Raw genomic sequence first — 18983 nt, forward strand, 5'->3', positions numbered from 1 at the left:
GGCCCCCAGACTTTATAGCAAAGGGTGTGAGGTGGAACCTTCCGGCAAAGTCAGTGGGGAGACCCAGTCCTCGTGGGGTCACCCGTGGTGGGTGATGGGGCCCTCAGATGGCATCTGCTGCAGGTCACCTGCTCTGCAGAGGGTGGCTGAGGGGTGATCCCCTGGATGCTCACGGAGGGGACACGTGGGGTGGTGACTGCCTGCCATTGGGCCCCACTCAGCAGGGCAAGTGCTTGTCATGACACAGTGTGACGCGCACACAGCCTGGGGCAGGGACCTCGAGAGACCCTGCAGGAGGCTGGGTATGGTGGTGCGGGCCTGAGATCCTGTACTTGTGGAGGCTGAGGCAGGAGGATTGCAAGTTTGAGACCAGCCTGAGCAGTTTAGCCAGGCCCTGTCTTAAAACAAAGACCTCGGAGGACCCAGCTTTGCCCAGCACGCTCTCTGGGGTCCCCGTGCAGGTGGGGAGAAGGACAGGGCAGGCAGGGAGGCCTGGTCGTGCCCACTGCCTCTGCTTCGGGGCGTGCCTCCTCTCTGGCACTAACCCTGCAGCCTGGAGTCAGCTGACCCCCGGGAGTGACCCTGCAGCCTGGAGTCAGCTGTCCCCCGGGAGTGACCCTGCAGCCTGGAGTCAGCTGTCCCCTGGGAGTGACCCTGCAGCCTGGAGTCAGCTGTCCCCCGGGAGTGACCCTGCTTGCTCAGGGTGAGGGCCGAGGAGGTCAGGCAGGGGCTTCCCCAGGCCTCTCCTCCCACAGGAGCAGCCAGGAGTGGGCAGGTGCCTGGGGGCAGGGGTGGGCTGCAGAGGTCCGGAGAGTGCAGCTCCATGACGGTCCCTCCATGAGTGGTGGCCAGCTGGTGTCCCCGTGTCCCTGACCAGACGCTGCGTGGTGTGTGCGTTTGGATCGGAGGCGGAGGGTGACTTCCCGGTGCCCTCCGCTGCCCGGGCTGTCTGGTGACTGGGCTGGAGGAGATAAGACGCTGGAAGATGTGGAACCGGAGGGTGGCATCTTTGTTAGTCCCCATTAAAGGGACACACTCACATTTCCTCGTGAAAGCAGGACTGTGACGGGTTTGTGTGAAGGCCACTCGAGCTGTCCGCCTCCTTGGAAGTAGCTCGTTTTCAGACCTTTGTCCACGTGTCTGCAGGACAACAGCCCTGTCCTGCTGTGGTCTCTCTTTCCTCCCTCAGCTGTGGTCTGAGGATATTGTATGGAAACCCCAGAAATCAGTGACTTTGTGAACTGGTACCGCTCCGCGGGGCGCGAGCCACTCTGGCACCTCCCACTCCATCCCACCAGAGGAGACTTGGCCTCGTCCAGGGTGTCCACACGGAGTACCCCACCTGCCCGTCGCTCACCCAGCGGCCACCAGGTCGGCAGAGAGACCGCTCGGGCCTCCTGCGTTTGCCACACTAGTGTCCTGTCCTCCCAGCGCTCCCCTCTCTTGACGGGGAACGTCTGCGCTCACTGTGCCCAGGCTGTTTCTGGGGCTCACTGTGCCCTCTGACCTCAGACCCTGGAGAACCGCCTGCTTTACGCCTGAGCGCGAGGCCTTCGTCAGGGCACTCGTTGGGCCTGGCGGGTCTGTGAAGGCCACTTCGCCTGGTCCCTGGTGTCATGCCCTGCAGCGGTGCTGCCCGGGCTGGGGTGGTGCAGGCCGGGCCTCCTGAATCCAGGGAGGGTGCCACAGGCCAGCAGAGCCCTGCCAGTGGGCGGCTGTGGCCTGGCACCATCAGAGACCGAAGCAGAGAGACGGGCACGTTAGAATCCCGGGCAACGAGGAGGTGGGTGAGGGGCTGGCGGGCTCCTCTCAGGGACCTGGCTGCCTCCGGGCTGACCCGCCCCGGCCACCCAGGAAATCTAGATCTTGGGCCTGAGTCTGGGGGCCTGAGTCTGGGCCAGTGCCCACCCACACCTCAGCACCCCTGGTCCTCGCCCTGTGGGCCAGGAGGACCAGCTGTCGGGTGTGGTTAGCTCGGTCACCGTCCCTGTCCCCTCCTGTGAGCCTGTGTGCTTCAGATGGCAGCTCAGGGCCACTGCTCTCCTCACAGAGGCCTTTGCCTGGCTCAGAAAGGCACCGCGGGAGACGCGGAGACGGAGCCTGTCCTGAGGCACCACGTCCAGGGAGCCCTGGGCCTGGGGGTGGAGCCTAGGGCAGTGCAGGACCCACAGCCTGGACTCTCGCTTCCCAAGAGAAGCCATCACCATTTAAACGGCCCCGGGGCTTGGACTGATCTGGTGACTGGTGGGACCTTGTTCCCTCTATTCTGACCCCAGGCCCGCCGGCTGCAGCAGGAGATGGCCGGGGCTGCTGTGGGTCAGCGCCGGGCCTGGGCCTCCCCTCTGCCCTGCGGCCTGGGCTGACACCAGCTGCCCCGTGGTCTCCTGGGTTAGGCAGCGGGACTCCTGGCTCGGGGCCAAGCACGCTCGTCACTGTCAGCTCCATCAACGTCACGGGGTCAAGCTGACCCCATGGCCCTCGGCACCAGCCCCGCAGGGCGTCTGGCCCTCGTAGCCAGGGTCCTGCCCTGCTTGCTGCCTACTGGAGCCCCACTTCCTGCCTGGGGCAGCTGGGTCTCCGGCTGCTGTCCCTGTGGGTCAGTTCTAACCCGAGTTAGATGGCGTCGCGGCTCCCCCCCAGCGCCCCAGGTGCCGCCTGCCAGAACACGCCCCGTCCCTGTCCTGTAGGAGACCCAGTGCGGGAGCCCTCACTGTCCTCCCTGTGGTGGACATGCCAAAGCAGCCTCCGTTTCCCACCGTGAGGCGGGGTGCGCTGGCCGCGGTGCAGCTCACCCCCCTCGGGGGTCTGAGGGCTGAACTTCATGTGACGTCCCGTCCAGCCTGGGGTCTAGCCAGCGCTGGGGGGGGCTGCTTTCTCTTCCTGGCTGTCTGCTTCCTGTGTCCAGTCTGCCCTTGGCCACCTGCCTGTGGCTCCTCCCACTTGGACACGTGGTTGGTGTGGTTGCTGGGGTGGGGGTGCCAAGCTGGGCCTGGCCAGGGCCCCGGAGGCCAGGTGCGATTCAGCTCACCCCTTGCATTTCACGGGAATGTCTCCAGGGAGGGCAGGGGGCAACCTGGGGAGGCTGTGGTGTGTGGGCACCACGAGGGTCTCTTTCAGTTGGGGGTGTGGCCATTCGGCACTGCTGTGAGGGTAGCTGACGGATGCAGGGCCTGATGGACAGCCATCCAAGGGGAGAGGGGCCCTTGGCTGGGTCCCCTCCCTGCACACCATACTGGGCCTCAGGAGGGCTTGCAGTCTGTGCCGTCAGGGACGGCAGAGAGAGGGCTGCAGGACTTCCCTGCCCGTGCCTGGAGCCCTGCCCCTCCCCCCTGTGTGCCCCCTCTGCTGGCATCTGACTCACTCCCGCGTGGAAACAAAAGCCAGGCCAGGGCCATTCCACGGGACGCACCTCCCTCCTGGCTCCCAAGTTGGGAGCCCAAGCGCACACAGGGTCAGGGTCTCCTCAGCTCCAGGTCCTGGCCTTTCCTCCCCTGCCTCCTAGAGGCCCAGCCGTCCTCCTGGGCAGCTGCCACCCAGGCCCTCCTGCAGCCCGCTGAAGGGCCCAGTTCCGAACGCAGCCGCCGGGGCTGGCTCTTCCCCTGGAGTGTGGGGACGGGGTCAGCCTGCAGCACCTGCAGACTGACCAGAGCCCAGGTCACGGCATCTGCACAGTGAGCCCTGAGGACATGGGGCCCAGGGAAGGAGGACAGCACAAAAGGCTGGCCCTGTGTGACCCAGAGAGCCGCAGCCCCGGGGAGACGAGGAGCAGGGTGTCCAGGCAGGCAGCATGGCCGTGGGTGCCCAGAGGCAGGTTTCTGTCCAGGTGAAGAACGTGCTGGAAGGACCTCGCATGGCTCAGTCCTGGGAGGGAATGGACCGCAGCCTCGTGTCACATCAAACACTGTGACATTAAACAGGTTCTAAAGGCGCCCTGAGGGCACTGGTGCTCAGGCCCCTCTGCTGAGCAGCCCCGTCCCCGGGCTGGGACCAGTCACCAGGGAGGAAGGGTCCCCCAGGGAGGAAGAAAGAGGGTGGGCAATCGGGACCTGGCCACCAGGCCTGGGAGGCGTCAGTGACCTGGGCACATGGGCCCGAGTGACCATCGGTGACTTCAGCACCGTGGCCCCCAGGAGGACCTCAGAGTCTGCCCTGAGCACCCTGGAGTGCGGCTGCCCTGCTGCCCAGCCTGGCCGGGCCTCTCACCTGCTCCAGACGGCTCCTGTGAGCGGGAGACCTTTCCTGTGTCACTGGGGCTCAGGTGCCAGCCACCAACTGGCCTCAGGGGTCGCTCAGCCGACCGAGTGGGTAGGCGAGAGCAGCACGTGGGGCTCGTGGGCCGCAGAGCTGCTGAGTGATCGTGCCAGAGCTGCGCCAGGCCACAGCTGGCTCCTGGCTCCCCCCTGCCAGGTCAGGGTCAGCGTGGGGGACTCGCCTGTCCCTGGCTCCCCTCCTGCCCGCCTCGCCCTCCCGTCTGCCCTTGCGCTGCCTCCCTCCCACTCCTGCCTCTTTCCCTCCTCCCTCCCCCTCCCGGGTCCCCAGGATGTGCCTGGGATGGCTGGCCTGCCCTCCAGGGTATCGCCATGTCACGGGTCCTGGAGGGCGGGCCCCTGCGGGTGGCGTGGTGGTGGGAGCAGCTGCGCTTCCCCACCCGGGGAGTCCGCGTCCTCCCCTTCCCGACCCGGATCCCGTCAGTGACTGGCCCGGTGGGGTGGCCGGCTGGTGCCTGAGGAGTAATTACGTGAAGTGCTGAACGGGGAGCGACTGCTGGCGGGGTGCCAGGCACAGCGACCTCGGTTACCACTTAGCGCAGCTCGGCTGGAGCACCCACGCAGGTCCCAGACGGCCCCACCCTGAGTCTGCGCTTGTTGGGAGGAGCAGCCTAGCAGCCTGGCCCCAGGCGACCGGCTCGCGGCCATCTCAGATTGATTGGTGGTGGCTGCCTGTGCACTGGGCTGGGAAGGATTCTGAGGTCGATCTGGGCTGGGGGCAGGCCTCCATCGATTAGTGCTGTCTGTCATGGCCATAGGCGGGTGTGAGTGCCGGAGAGGCTGCGTGTCGTCCACCCTGTGTGTCCACCTGGTGGTGTTCATCCTGCCACTCTCAGGCGGTGCCCAGGGCAGCAGACCAGCCTGTTGATTTGAAGTTCTAGAAAGTGAGTCTCTCATGTGTTCTGGCCCTGGTTGTCTGAATTTTTTTTCTAATTTTTGGAATTGCAGTAAATCCATGTGACATGAAATTGTCACCTGAGCCATCTGCGTGTAGTTCCATGGTGTCTGATGCATCGTGCAGCTGTCACCATCCGATGCAGAATTCTCTGCACCTTGCAGAATTGGGGTAGAGGGCCAGGGAGCGGAGGAGCTGAGGGCGGGGCGCCTGCTCCTGGCCCAGAGGCTCAGGAGAGCCTGCAGGGTCAGCACCCTGGACAGCTCCTCGGGCCTCCTGCAGGGTCTCTGAGCCTGTTGGGAAGGCAGGGCCACCTCTGTGCTGTGTCCTACACTGCCAGCCCCCGTCCTTGCTGTTACTTCATGTGCCAATCAGGATGCAGGTGTCCAACTCACAGATGCCACACTACCCCCACTGAGGACTGAGCCCAGGGATGCTGTGCCACCGAGACCAGGTGGGCCTGGCGGACTGTCTAGGCTGGCCTGTAGCTTGTGGTCCTCCTGCCTCAGCCTCCTGAGTCTCTGGGGTCATTGGGTGCACAACTGCACCTGGAAAATGTGACTTTCAGTACTTAGTATCTCAACATGACCAGTTTCTCTCGTAACCCCAGGCACTTGCGTCCCCACAGTCACCTGAGGAGGGCTCCAGGACCCCCGATACCCACGACACAGAGAGGCCCTGGCCCTGGTTCTGGAGTGCACATCAGCTGTGCTCTCTCACCGTGACTCGGAGACTCAGGGCCTCCACCTCCTGCTGCAGGGTGGGGACCCCTGTCCCAGGTGCAGGACACCCCACCTGCTGAAACCCTGCAGGGGCCCCATCGAATGCTGGTGGGGGCACCCCGTCTCCCTCAGTGACAGCCAGCACCGGGGCTGGTGCTGCCAACCTCACCAGCCCTGCTCACCAGTCCCAGCTGTCACACTGTTGGGCACCCGGTGGTGACCAGAGAGATGCCTGTGTGGGCAGGACGGGCGGATGCGCCCTGGGCAGCAGACCAGCGATGGCGTTGCAGGCTCGAGGTGAGTTTCTTGGAGGTGATGGTGGACGAGCTGCGGCGCTTGTTGGAACCTGAGGAAGGCGCGCTGGCCGTGGAGTGGCCCTGGCTGAGGGAGTCTGTCCTGCAGGATGGGTAGGACTGGCCGTTCTGGGAGCCTGGCGACGGGCCAGCTGGAGCACAGCGCAGGCCATGCGTTTCCTCCACAAATGCTCAGTGACCACGCAGCTGCCCCCCCCAGCAACACGGGCCACACGGGCCCAGAGCCCCGAGTGCCACCTGTGCCCTGTCCTCCTGGCCAGCCCAGCTGCCCTCCCCTAGTAGCCCCAGGCGTGCCCAGGTCCTGCCCATGCCTCTTGGTCACTCGACAGGCTAAGCCCGGCCCCTGTCATTCTCTGGGCTCCCGATGCGCCAGCGCCACTTCCCCTGCCAGCCCAGGGGTTCTGGTGGTGCCCGAGGGGCGGCTGCCAGGAAGGCAGGTGCCCCGGCAGCAGAGCCCTCTGCCCCGCGTTGAGGGAGCCGTGCTGCGCTGAGAAGCATGCACTGGGGCATCTGGGCCTCGGAACGATGCCCGTCGGGTCCTGAGCACCCCTGTGGCCAGCCCTGTGCGCTGTCACCAGTGACTTGCCCTCTTGTCATGGCCAGGCCCTGGTGGCTGGGGGGGAGTCCAAGCTCAGGGCTTCCCGGAGCGACGGCCAGGCTGCTGGCCTCTCCCATGGGCTGTCACCCCGTCTGCATCGCCGTCTGCGGTTCTTTCTTGCGACTTCTGCTCTCCACTTCTCAGGACACCTCCCCGCGTACGCACTGTCTTAGGAAGGACAAGAGCACAGAGCCTCGTGCCTGTGCCCGGCCAGGGCCCTCCGGCCCACAGTCCTCCTGCGCTCCTCTCACGTCCCGTCTGAGGCCCGCGTAAGTGCTGGCCAGCGGCCAGGCGCAGCCCTCGGCTCCCGCGCGTCTGTCTCTCCTCAGCCCTGCCGGGGAGAGTGGCCCGTGGTGTCCTCCAGCGCCTGCAGAACCGTCTCGAGGCACCTCACCCTGCCCCGGCTGTCCCTGCGTGACGCGGCCATTCTGCCACGCGGCTGGTGTGCCCTGGCAGCTTGGGCCTCAGGCACCAGGGCCAAGGCTGCCGTCCACCTCCTGACCCGGGTGTGAGCCCGGTGCGGCCTCTGCGTGCCAACACAGACCCTCTCCTGGAGCTGGCTGAGGAGTGGGATGGGGCCATGCTCTGAGGACATCATGGCAGCTGGACAGGAGTGTCCTGGGGGCTCCCCGTGGGCGCCGTCACTGGAGAGATGTCTGTGCCGCTGGCCAGCGGTGTACGGGAGCCCTGGGTGGCACCTGAGTGCTGGTGGCTCCCCCTCCTGTGCTCACGGTGCTGCGGCCACAGGTGGGGAAGCCAAGGCGCGGGGCACCTGTGGGACCTGCCCAGATGCTTAGTGACAGAGCTGGACCCCTCTGGTGCCTGCATAAGCATCTCAGGGCCCAGGCCACTGCTGCTGTGTATCCAGGGTGACCCCTGCCCCAAACCTCCGCCGCCGCCGAGAGCCAGGGCATCTAGCCTGCAGAAACCATCCCCTTCCTGGCCCATCTGTCTCGCTCCTGGCAGACAGCTGGCACTTGGTGGCTGCTCCCTGCACGAGGAGCCCGGCACCAGCTGCCCACGCCCTTCCCAGCCTCAGCCGCCCCTCTGACTTGGGGAGGGAGGAGCCAGGGCCTCTGCCTGTGGGGACGAACCCAGCCTGTCCTGCAGAGTGGCTAACCTTCTTCCTCAGGGCAGCTGCTCTGGGTACCACTGGGGCCTCTGGGCCGACGGGTGCCGCGGCCTCTTGGGTGGCAGCCCCTGCCTACTGGCTTTGGTTGGTGTTTACTCCTCTCTTAGGCCCCAGGGGAGGCAGAGCCATGGGGATGTTCCCTCGAGGCTCTGGCTGGCTCCTGGCACAAGCCGAGGTCTGTCCCCAGGGAGCTGCGGACAGTGACAACCCCTCCTCGGTCCTCAGGCCTGCTGCGATGCTGCCTCTGGGGACTGAAAGCCGGCCAGGAACGGCTCCCAGCTGCTCCTAGCTGTCCCGGCTCCTGCTCCCGTCTCGGGCCTCAGTGGCCTGGGGCCTGGCGACGGCTGTGTCTGGGCTGGGGTGGTCTCCAGCCCCTGGTGCCTCCCCCTCCAGCAGGACCCTCCGTCACGTCAGTGGGATTTGAGACTCAAAGTGTCTGCCTGCAGGGTGGGGGGTAGGGTGCTGCCCGGGGCCCCTGCGGGGAGCCACGCTGCTCTCCTCCGCGCCAGGCCTAAGAGGGCCTTGGTACCTTTACGCCTGGCCCTGCCACAGCTGGGAGGAGCAGGGCCTGGGGCTTGAGACTGAGGCCCGTCCCCTGCGGGACCCCGGGCTGCGCCCTGGGAGAGTGCTGGCCTCCTGGGCCTCCCAGAGCTCTTCTCCAGGCAGGTGACCCACAGGTGGCACATGTGGAGGCGTGAGGAGTGTGCCCAGCTGTCTCTCTGCTGGGCACCTTTTCCACAGGGGGAGGAGGAGGCCTGGACTGCGGGGTGGTGGGCAGCATGAGGAGTGGGAGAGCCACCTGCTCAGGCAGGAAGCAGAGCAGCAGGGCACAGTGGTGAGACAAAGTCAGCTGCCACCTGTGGGTGCCCTGGGCGGGGGCCCTGGGGACCTGCTGCTCTGTCTGGGGAGCTGGGGCCCAGCAAGGCTGGGGTCCCCTGCCTGTCTCCCAGCGAGTGTCTGAGCAGCAGGCGGAGCCCAGGCCAGGCTGTCTGGACCCCCAGGTGTGGGCAGCGTGTTGCCTGCTGTCCAAGGGCTGGGTCCAGGCCCAGGCTTGCTCCTCGCGTCTGGCCGCCCAGGCATGGAGACGTGGTGGGTACCTTTCCCTGGAGTCCACCTCGGGCACTGTTTCCTAGACCTCTAAGAGCAGACAGGGTGAGTGGCCAGGGGACTCCGCCAAGGAGCATGGTGGAGCATCATTCTGGCATGAAGGATGGTGCCCACCTGGAGACCTCCGTTTGCCCCGGGCTCCAGACCCTCCAAGAAGCAAACTGCAGGTCAGAGTTCTAGGCTGGCAGGGGGGTTCTCACTGCTGTCCCTGCTGTCCCAGGCCCCTGCAGCCAGCCTGGCCTTCCAGGGAGTAGTGGCTCTTGAGCTGGGGCCCTTCCCAGGTCAACCTTGTTGGTCCTCCTCTGAGCCTTGCAGGGTTCGCAGGCTGGTCAGACAGGGCCGCTGGGGTCCCACTGTGCGTCCGGCACTGCTGACAGGACACTGAGCCCCTCAGGGCTTGGTCTCAAGCCACCAGAGGAGGCAGCCTCGGTGGAAACCTCCGTGGGGCCGTCCCGGCCAGGCCCGCGCTTGGCGCGTGTGTGGAATCCGTCAGGTGTGACGTGCTCACCCAGGAACACAGACGTGGATAGAAGCCCGGGTCTGACTGTGCCTGAGGGGCGCGTAGGGAGGGTTTCTCAGAGCGCCATTGGTGAGAGGTTCTGGCAGTGGGACAGCTGTCCCTCCCGGGCGGCCCTGAACCCTCGCAGGCACCGTGGGGACCCTTCTTCCTGCACACAACGTCAGGCTTCAGGCGGGCGTTAGAGGCAGGCCGACAGGGCTGTCTTAGTGAACCTGTGCTCTGCCCAGCCCAAGACCTCAGCTGACCCTGTCCTCCTGTGGCCTGGGTCCACCCTGGGTCCCTGGGCTCCTGGCAGCTGCAGTATGCCTGCAATCCCTGGTGCATGGGGTGCTGTGGGGTGAGGGAGAAGTGGGGTGTTAGGTCCAGGCAGGCTGAGGGAGGGGAGGCCCGGGGAGGAGGGTGGAGGCTGTTTGAAAACCAACTAGTGTTGGCACCAGGAGCCCTGGGGTTGTCATGGCGACCGGGATGCATCCCTCTCCCCCACTCCCAACCCCTAGAGTGCAGCTGGCCCTAACAGGGCCTCCTCTCTGGGCTGCTGGGCGCCCAGCCAGAGGTGATCAGCCGTCGGCAAGGGCTCCGTCTCCTGAGGCCTGGCGTCCCACCTGTGGCATGGGGGAGGATGGCCGTGAGCCTCACGTCCGGGGACAGGGTGCTGAGCAGAGCCGGCAGGCAGAGGGAGCCTGACCCTCAGTGACATCTGTGTGTGGGAGAAGTGGCTTTCTTAGAGTTGCCGTGGCCTCCCGAGTCTGCCCTGGGTGTCCCTGACCAGGGGCCGTGGGGCAGGGAAGGCTCTGTGTGGGCGCGAGAGGGCACCGCAGGAGGAGGGTGACATTCAGGAGGTGGTGTCAGGCCGACTGGGGCCCACTGAGGGGAAGGGACGTCGGATCCCTACCTCGTGCCTCACACTGGAACAGACGCCCAGAGACAATGTGCCTAAACGGGAAGCAGGGCACAGACTGGCTCCTTACTGTGAAAACCTGCAAGTCTGCGTACGGACAGCAGGACCGCCAGCCGCAGCCACGGTGGACTCTCCTGTCCCCCTGGGAGCGCTGGAAGATGGAGACAAGGTCGCAGTCCACCGAACTGGAGATGGTGTGGGGGACGGCCCTCCGGGGACGGAAATGGGCACAGTCTCCGGCAGAACACTGGCATCTCCAGCAAGGGGCAGGCCGAGGGACATCTCGGTCCATCTCAGATTCACAGTCGCACTCCTGGGAACTGATCCTGAAGACAGATTTGTGCCAAAGGTCAAGCCTCGAGGTTACCAGGCCATGACTGCAGGGGGCGGGAAACGGCAGAGCTGCTCCCTCTCGGCTCGGGCAGAATCCATGACCCGAGGCACCCCTGAGGTGGCCTGCGATGGCTGGCATGGAACCGTCTCCAAGGTACAGCACGAGGTCCGGGAACAAACCCGAGACAGCACATGACGGTGGGTGGCGTTCGCGCCCCAAGTTCCCCGGCTGTTTGGGGCGGGAGACCTGGGGCCCTCAGCGTGGTGGGGTGGGGGGCTGAGCTTCCTCGTCCCGAGGACCTTGGCCGCACTCATTCGGATTCTGTCAGATTTTCCAACATTCGCACGGCACAGCGAGGTGCTCTGCAGACCAGGCGATGGGAATCCGCAGCTCATCTGTGACCCGCGCACCTTCACGGGGCCTGAAGGGAGTCTCAGGAGCCCGTGTCGCACGGCCACGCGACACGCGAGTGCAGTGTGGATATCCCCTGTGCTGACCCGTCAGCCGGCCAGCACTCAGACAGCAGGTTCTGAGCTCCAGGGTGTTAGACTGGGAGCTCAGCTCGCCCAGGGCAGGCACAGAGCACCAGGAGCAGTCGGGCTGGCGCCAATGGGACCCCCTCGGCCATGACACAGGAGCCCCCGGGGATGGACACAGGAGCCCCCGGAGATGGACACAGGAGCCCCCCGGGGATGGACACAGGAGCCCCCCGGGGATGGACACAGGAGCCCCCGGGGATGGACACAGGAGCCCCCCGGGGATGGACACAGGAGCCCCCCGGGACGGACACAGGAGCCCCCGGGGACGGACACAGGAGCCCCCTGGGGACGGACACAGGAGCCCCCCGGGGACGGACACAGGATCCCCCCGGGGATGGAGACAGGAGACCCTCAGCGATGGACACAGGAGCCCCAGGGACGGACACAGGAGCCCCAGGGACGGACACAGGAGCCCCCCGGGGACGGACACAGGAGCCCCCCGGGGACGGACACAGGATCCCCCCAGGATGGAGACAGGAGACCCTCAGCGATGGACACAGGAGCCCCAGGGACGGACACAGGAGCCCCTGGGGACGGACACGGGAGACCCTCAGCGATGGACACAGGAGCCCCGGGGATGGACACAGGAGCCCCCGGGGATGGACACAGGATCCCCCGGGGATGCACACAGGAGCCCCCCGGGGACGGACACAGGAGTCCCCCGGGATGGATACAGGAGCCCCCGGGGGTGGACACAGGAGACCCTCAGCGATGGACACAGGAGCCCCGGGATGCGCATGGGGAAATGCCATCACAGTACTGGCACGGGGACCTGTGTTTCTGTTCTGCCCCTTTTGCTCTGAGGCAGGTTCTACTTTCCTAATATTCTGAAAATCCTGCCCGTCACTGTATGAGGTGGCCACGCCTGTGACCCCTACCAACTGGGAGCTGAGGCACAGGGGCAGGTCCAGGCCAGCCAGGACAAGTGGGTTTGGTCCTGTGTCGAAATAGACATGAAAAGGTGTGGTGCAAGGTGCACCTGGCCTCATCCCCAGTCCCTCCACCACAGTTCCCCCCCACCACTGTCCTTGTGGACAGCTGGGCAGGGGTGGGAAGGGCTGGCACGCTGTGGTGGGCCATGAGGTGCCGTCCAGGGTGAGGGCACATGTGCTGTGGGTGGCCCGTGAGGGGCGTTGGCTGTGGAGGGCTGGGACCTGGCTGCTGTGCTAAGGGCCCGGGGCCTCTCGTGTGGGCTGCCCAGGAGCTCCGCTTCGGGCCAGTGTCTGGCGCCTCAGTCTTGCTGCCACGGCTGGGGAGCCCCTGCAGGCTCACACAGCCCACCCCCGGCCAGCCGAGGGCTCCTCTCAGGCCCACTGCTCATGAGCTGGTCCCTCCTGTCCGCAGCCCTCCAGGGCCCCCAGCTGGCCTTGGGGGAGGAAGGGGACCCTGTGGACGGAGGCTGGCCTGGCCCTTCTCTGCTCCAGCCCCTGGGCCTCCACCCCCTGGCTCCCCGGCCTTCGCCACCCTCTCACTGCTGCCCCCTCCAGGACGCCCTCCCCGGGCAGGGTGAGCCCCCCCGCTGCCCCTGCACACTCACCCCGTCGATGTCCATTGTGCTGTCCCCCCTCAGAGCTCCTCACCGGGCTGGGCCTGTCTGTCCCCACCTGTCCCTAGCTCGGCCCTCAAGCAAGATGGCCTCACGAGCGACTTGAAACCCAGGCCTTCCCGTCTCTGGCGTTGGCACCTGGCGGGTGACAGGTGATGTGGGGGTCACTGCCGGAGCACTGTGGTCGGAGGGCCAGCTCCGTGGACCTTTGGGACAGACACTGGCAGCTGGTGGCTGACCAAGCTGTGTGGGGTGCAGAGAAGGGGGCTCTTGTGGGAGACCTGCTGTGACCAGTGGCTGGCCAGCTCTGAGCCTGGGGAGCACTTGCCCATCCTGGGCCCTGGGCTGGCACTTGGATCTGCCCTGGCTGACGCTGGCCTGCAGGGCCTGGGGAGTCCTGATCGGGGTCCCTGGGGCTGCCCTCTGTCAGGCCCCGCCGCCCTGGGCTCCTGGCTGGGCATCTGCAGGGGGCAGGGCCTGCTGCTCCCCTGACCCCCACTGTGTGGGACTGTCTGCCCCCTCCCTCCAGGAGGCGGGGTTGCCTGGGCCATCCAGGGAGGGACAGTTTCCTGGTCTACAGTAAAGTCTCGGGAGGCCAGGCCTCCTGACCGGGCAGGGGACTCTGCGTCTTTGCCCTGGAGTTTGGTCTAGTCAGAGCCCGGCTGAGCCGCCGGGTTAACAGGGCTGGCTGGAGGCCAGGGACCCAGGGAGGCTTGAGGATGAGCAGTGGCTTCAGGTGACACTGCTGTGGAGACCACGCACTATTGGCCTCCCCACGCTGCTGAAGCGAAGCCCCACAGGCAGGTTCACACTCCGGGTTCACACCCCCTCGGGGGTGCACGGGAGGCAGAGGTTCAAGACCCAGGTGTTGGTGGGTGGTCTTCAGGAGGCTGGGGGCACGCGCCTCTGACCTCAGTGCTCAGGAGGGTGAGGCAGGGAGATCTGCACACCAAAGCCAGCCTGGGCAACTTAGCAAGGACACGGGGGACGGGGGCTCAGCGGTAGAGTGCCTGGGTTCAGTCCCCAGTGCCAAGAGCACGGCCAAAACCAGACAGGAAATAAGTGGCCGGGGAGAGCCTGTCCCCACCTCTGACCTTCCTCCCGGGTGGCGGCTGGCTCCGTGTCCTCGGCCTGCCCTATCAGGTCTGACCCTGGGTCCAAACCCCCCTTTCCATGAGGACGCCAGTCACGCGGGGTCAGCATCTGCCCTGATAGCCGCGCGACCCCCGAGCCAGGTCCCCGTGTGGGCACGTGGGCTTGGGCCCCAGGGTGGATTCTCGCACGCCCCTGTACCACCTGAGAGCAGCCACAGGCAGGCAGAGGGAGCCCGTCCTCCCGGGGTGAGCGGGGCCTGCAGTGACGGGCAGGAGTCCCTCTGCTTGCAGCCTGACCTCCTGCCAACCCGCTGCGTCTCTTCACCTCCACGGGCCTCGGTTTCCTCACCCGGGGGGCTGTGGGGACTCCAGTAGCCCTGTTCCTGGTGTGCCCTCGTGGCTGGGCTCCCAGTCAGCCCACGATGCTCTGTCCACGGCTGTCCCCCACCAGCCCTGTCTCTGATGTCACGCCACTGTTCACCCAGATGAGTGTGGATGAGGGGGACAGATGCGGGGGATGGGGAGGGAAGGAGAACCTGGATCCAGGGCACTGTCAGAGGCTCCCTGCCTGGCCTCCAGGTGGCCCCGTTACTGTGGCCCCTCACCTGCCCTGTGTCCTGGACTCTTCCTGGGCCCCCAGCAAGCAGCTTAACCTCATCTGCAAAATGTGGGCATTCCTGAGCCCATGGGGGGCTGCGTGGGAGGGGCTGAGCCGAGCAGGTGGCCCCCGCAGCCTCAGGGAGGGGGTTCCCCGAGTGTCCCCTGCAGTCCTTGGCCAGGAGGTTGAAGCAGGACAGTGACATGAGGAGAGAGTGAGGGACGCTGGTGTTTGTTAACTTCCCAACCCACCACTGGTTTCCTTGGGCCTCAGCGGGCGCCTGGGTGGAGCGTGTCTGTGAGGCAGTGGCGCTGGCCTCACGCTGCTCCCCCTCCACTTAGCGCCCTCGATGGCCACGCGTCTCTGCAGCTGGAAGCAGCTCCTCGGTGCTGACTAAAGCCCGCGAGAGGGTGGATGGCTCCGTAGGGCCGTGCAGAGGACCCTGCTCAGGGACTGGCCCTGCCTTGTCTCACCTGGATCTGGCTCTCCTGCCAGCTTTTCTTCAAGGGAAAGGCGTATCTGTGCTGCCCAGAGATGCTTTGTCCCTCCACTGCCTAGATGGTGGGCCCAGACAGGGTGGCCCTGCTTTCCTGGGACTCAGGGTTAGCCAGCAGTTGACGAGAGGACGGTTCTGTCTCAAGGCAGGTCTGAGGCTTCTCAAGCTCTGGGCAGGGATCTCACCTCAACTGCAGGTGCACCGAGGCTTTGGGGTGGGGCCGTGGCACCTGGGGTCTCAGGGAGAGCTGAGTCAGGTCAGGTGAGGGGGACAGAGAGGGGGAGAGAGCAGGGGGTCCAGGAAGAGCCGCCGGCCTGCAGGGTGCACGTGCTGTGTGACGAAGCCAGCCCTCGGCGGGAGGCCTGGGCCAAATCCATGAGGACGAAGGCATCTGTCCCTGGAGCGTGACTCGGGGGTCTGTGGGCTCCCACGTGCTGCGGTGACTAGCAATGCCTGCCGTGGTCAGAGGAAGGCAGGACGTGGCCGCACACCTGCCACGGTGTGCCCTCCTCTGAAGTTCCGGGGGTAAAGCTGTGGTGGAGAAGAGCCAGTGGGCCCGAGTCCTGAACCCATGCTCAGCTGCCAGTGCTGCCCGTGGCAGCGGAGTCAGAGGTGCAGAACAGGCGTGGCGGAATGCCTTCCTCTCCCACCAGGAAGCCCCTTCCCTGCAGGCTCAGGAGACGGGCCGGGGGTGAAAAGGGCACTCTGAAGGCACCTGGAGCAGACTTCCTGCCTCTGGAGCCTCGCTGTGGCTCCGGGGCCTTCCTCTGCCAGAGACCCCCAGGTCCTGCCCTGGCCCCCAAGTAGTACCTGCTCCCCGTCCTGGCGGGCACTGCAGGCAGAAGCCCCTCTGCCCATCCTAAAGGCCTGGGCGGGTGTCCTGGAGTCCAGCCTGAGCCTCCACGGCGAGCCTGGCCCCAGGAGGAGAGCCAGGCAGAGCCCAGGTGCAGGGCGCCCAAGTTTCCTGGGTGCTCATGGACGGCCACTTAACCAAGGGCTGGGCTGGCACTTGTTCCCCCGTGTTCTGTGGGGCACAGCGGCACAGCCCGTCATCCAGCTACTCGGGAGGCCGATTGAGGAGGGGAATCGTGGGCTCTCTGAGCCTAGGCAACTTAGCAGACTCCCACAATAAAGAGGGCGGGGTGTAGCTACGGTGGGGTGCCTGCCTCACGGGCGCAAGGCCTGGGTTCCGTCCCCAGCGCCACAGGCACAAGAGTCAAAACTGTGTCTGGACTCTCGGCAGGGTGGAGGCAGGGCTCCCCTCTCTTGGGGGCTCCTTTCCTTCCGGCCTCCCAACAGGCACCCCTCAGGAGCAAGCAAGATCTGCAGACGGCAGGTGACCCCGGGTGCACGCAGCCCAGCTCTGGGGCACCTGCCGGGGCACCCACGTCTTCAGCAGCGGTTTTATCGAGTCTGTGTCTGACGGATGTTGGTGCCCTGGCACCTTTCTGGGGCTGCTTGGCTGTTTCTGTCACTGACCTACAGAGGTTCTCCTCATGGTGCCTGCGTCTGTGGTCACACACCTCGTGCCTGTGTGCACAGGGCACCAGTGCAGGAGCAGGAGGTGCTGGCGCTCACTGACACCCTCCGTGCGGACACACACCTTCCTCTTGGGGTGCAGGTCCCCCGGCTCTGGTCCGAGCTGGGCACCATTCTGATCATCCATCCTCGGCTTCCTTCGGTTGCATGGCCTCCTGGCTGGCCAGCCTGTGCCTGGGAACTCCCTGTTTGGCCTGTGTGTGCAGCGCCCTGCAGGAGGACCCAGCTGCCTTTGCCCACTGGGTGCCCGGCCCCAGCTGGCATCTGCCAGTAAAGTGCCTCCTCCTGGCTGTGGACGTCAGCTCACACCATCCCAGCTGGGCAGGGAGACCTGTCCCAGGCACATCTCTTCCCACAGTGTGGCTCAGAGAGCGCGGGGTCACGGAGCTCATCCAAGTTTTTGGCGGCCACCTCCGCTCCAGGTGGCAGAGCTGGTCCTGGGGGCCACACCCACAGGGCCTGCTGGGCGAAGAGGATCAGCCTGTGTGCAGGGCGGGAAGAGCACATGGAGTGGCTCGCCCTGCCTCTTGTCAGAGAAGACGCTGGACGCCACCTGCCCCCACCATCCAGGTCCACCTGGGAAAGGGCTGTGAGCCACACTGGGCCCTGCTGCGTGGACTCTGCTGCACTCACTTCCTGTGGCCGCAGCGGCCCCCATCAGGGTCTTTGCAGAAACCCCCAGAGCCCGTCGTTTGTACAGTGAGTGTGCATTAGTAACCGTGAGGAAGCCCCGGAGTCCTGTGGGCGGGAGGCTTCCTCCAGGTCAGAGCCTGGGCTGCCCCCTCTTCTGAGCCAATGCAGGGTGAGCAGCCCGAGGACAGCGAGCTCTCCAGCCTGGGCGCGGAGTCCCCAGCCTCACCTCCCAGTGCTCAATCTCTTGATCACTGTGTGCCTCCTGCTGGGGGCCTACCCCAGACCCTGGGACAAAGGTGACCGGGAGCTTCCTGGGGGACGTTGAGACGCTCAGTCTCTGGGTGGAGGCCTCAGGAACACTCGCCTGGGCAGCTTCGAGTCTCCCTTACCAACTGACAACCCTGTGAGGCAGGAGTTCCCAGCAAGAACCCGGGAGTGGAGGGGACCGGGCCCAGCTGCCCAGCAGCCGTGCGGTGCAGCCTGAGGTCAGCCCTGGCTGAGACAGTGGCAGGTGTTTTGTCCGCACTGAATGGTGGCTTAGAACCTCACAGGTCACTGGTGGGACTGGAGGGAAAGTTAAGGGCACAGGGTCTCCCTTGGGGGTGATGCAGTGTTGGAGGTGATGGCTGCACACGCGCTGAAGGCCAGTGGGTGGTGTCCCTCCATGTCATGTGACTTCCACTTGGTGAGGGAAAAGTAAAAAGAAAGAAAACCTGAAAAAGTCTATTTGGCATGAGGTTTTCAGGATGAGTGCAGACAAAATGGACTGTTGGCTGGGAGGGGGTGGCCGATAGAGGCCACGGGTCCCCTTGGGGCAGGAGCACCTTGGACAGTGGCACAGCTCTGCGTGCCTGGGAACCACCCTGAGGCGGGTGCAGGCCTGTGGGTTCTTTCTCAGTGAAACCGCTGTGGCCAAGGAGACCCAGGGACCATGGGAGAGGCTGGCGGCTGGGCGGTCAGTGAACTCGGGGGTGCGTCGCTTGCCTTGGGTCCTTGGCCACCCAGGCTCCCTGAGGCTCCAGCCAGGCCTGGTGTCTCCCCAAGGGCAAGCCATGTTGGACCAATGCATTGTCAACTTTGCCACCTTGCAGACCTCAGGGCACCCCGCTGCTCTTGCTGGTTAGTGGGGCTGTCCATCTGGGCATCAGAGGAGGCACTGAGCAGCGGCAGGCAGGGGTGGCCACCCTGAGGCTGCCAGACGAGTGTAGGTGAGTGTAGATGTCCCGCAAAGTCCCCAGGTGGGGACTGCAGCAGAGAGCCCCAATATTAGCACACATGCTGGTCATCTGCGCCCAGCAGGCCTGCAGCAATGGCTGACACCGGCTCATCAGAGACAGTAAGTCAGGTATTGATGAGTGCTTTATTAACAGGTTTATCTCTGACTCCCTGCCCCTATTTTGTGTGATTACAAACACCAGATTCTCAAGGAACTTCTAGAAGGTGGTCCTCATATTCCATGGGACATGCAGCCATAACTATGTTGAGAAATTACAGATTCTCCCATTTCCAAGAAATAAAACTATGCGAGGACAGAATCTTGCCAACGCCAAATTCCGGCCCAGGGCTTCCTCCCGGGTCTCTGGGGCTCCCTCCCAGCAGTATGGCGGAGCCAGGGCAGGAATGCCTGGGAGCCACGGGCTCCTCTGCCTTGCTTCATTCCCTGGAAGCATGTCTGGTGGCGGTTTATATTTCTGTGTCTGCATCCATGACAGAGTCACCTTCTCCAGGAAAGTTGTTCCTGTGAGCACCG

The 18983-nt window shown here is 65.3% G+C and overlaps 1 protein-coding gene across 2 annotated transcripts in view; it reads left to right on the plus strand.

The window, feature by feature from the left end:
• The window catches only part of Jph3 (junctophilin 3), a 49088-nt gene that overhangs the window by 18498 nt on the left and 11607 nt on the right, over positions 1–18983 (plus strand). The gene's annotated exons all lie outside the window — the stretch shown is intronic.

Source organism: Ictidomys tridecemlineatus, chromosome 15, assembly GCF_052094955.1.
Source record: "Ictidomys tridecemlineatus isolate mIctTri1 chromosome 15, mIctTri1.hap1, whole genome shotgun sequence".
Classification (NCBI taxonomy): Eukaryota; Metazoa; Chordata; class Mammalia; order Rodentia; family Sciuridae; genus Ictidomys; species Ictidomys tridecemlineatus.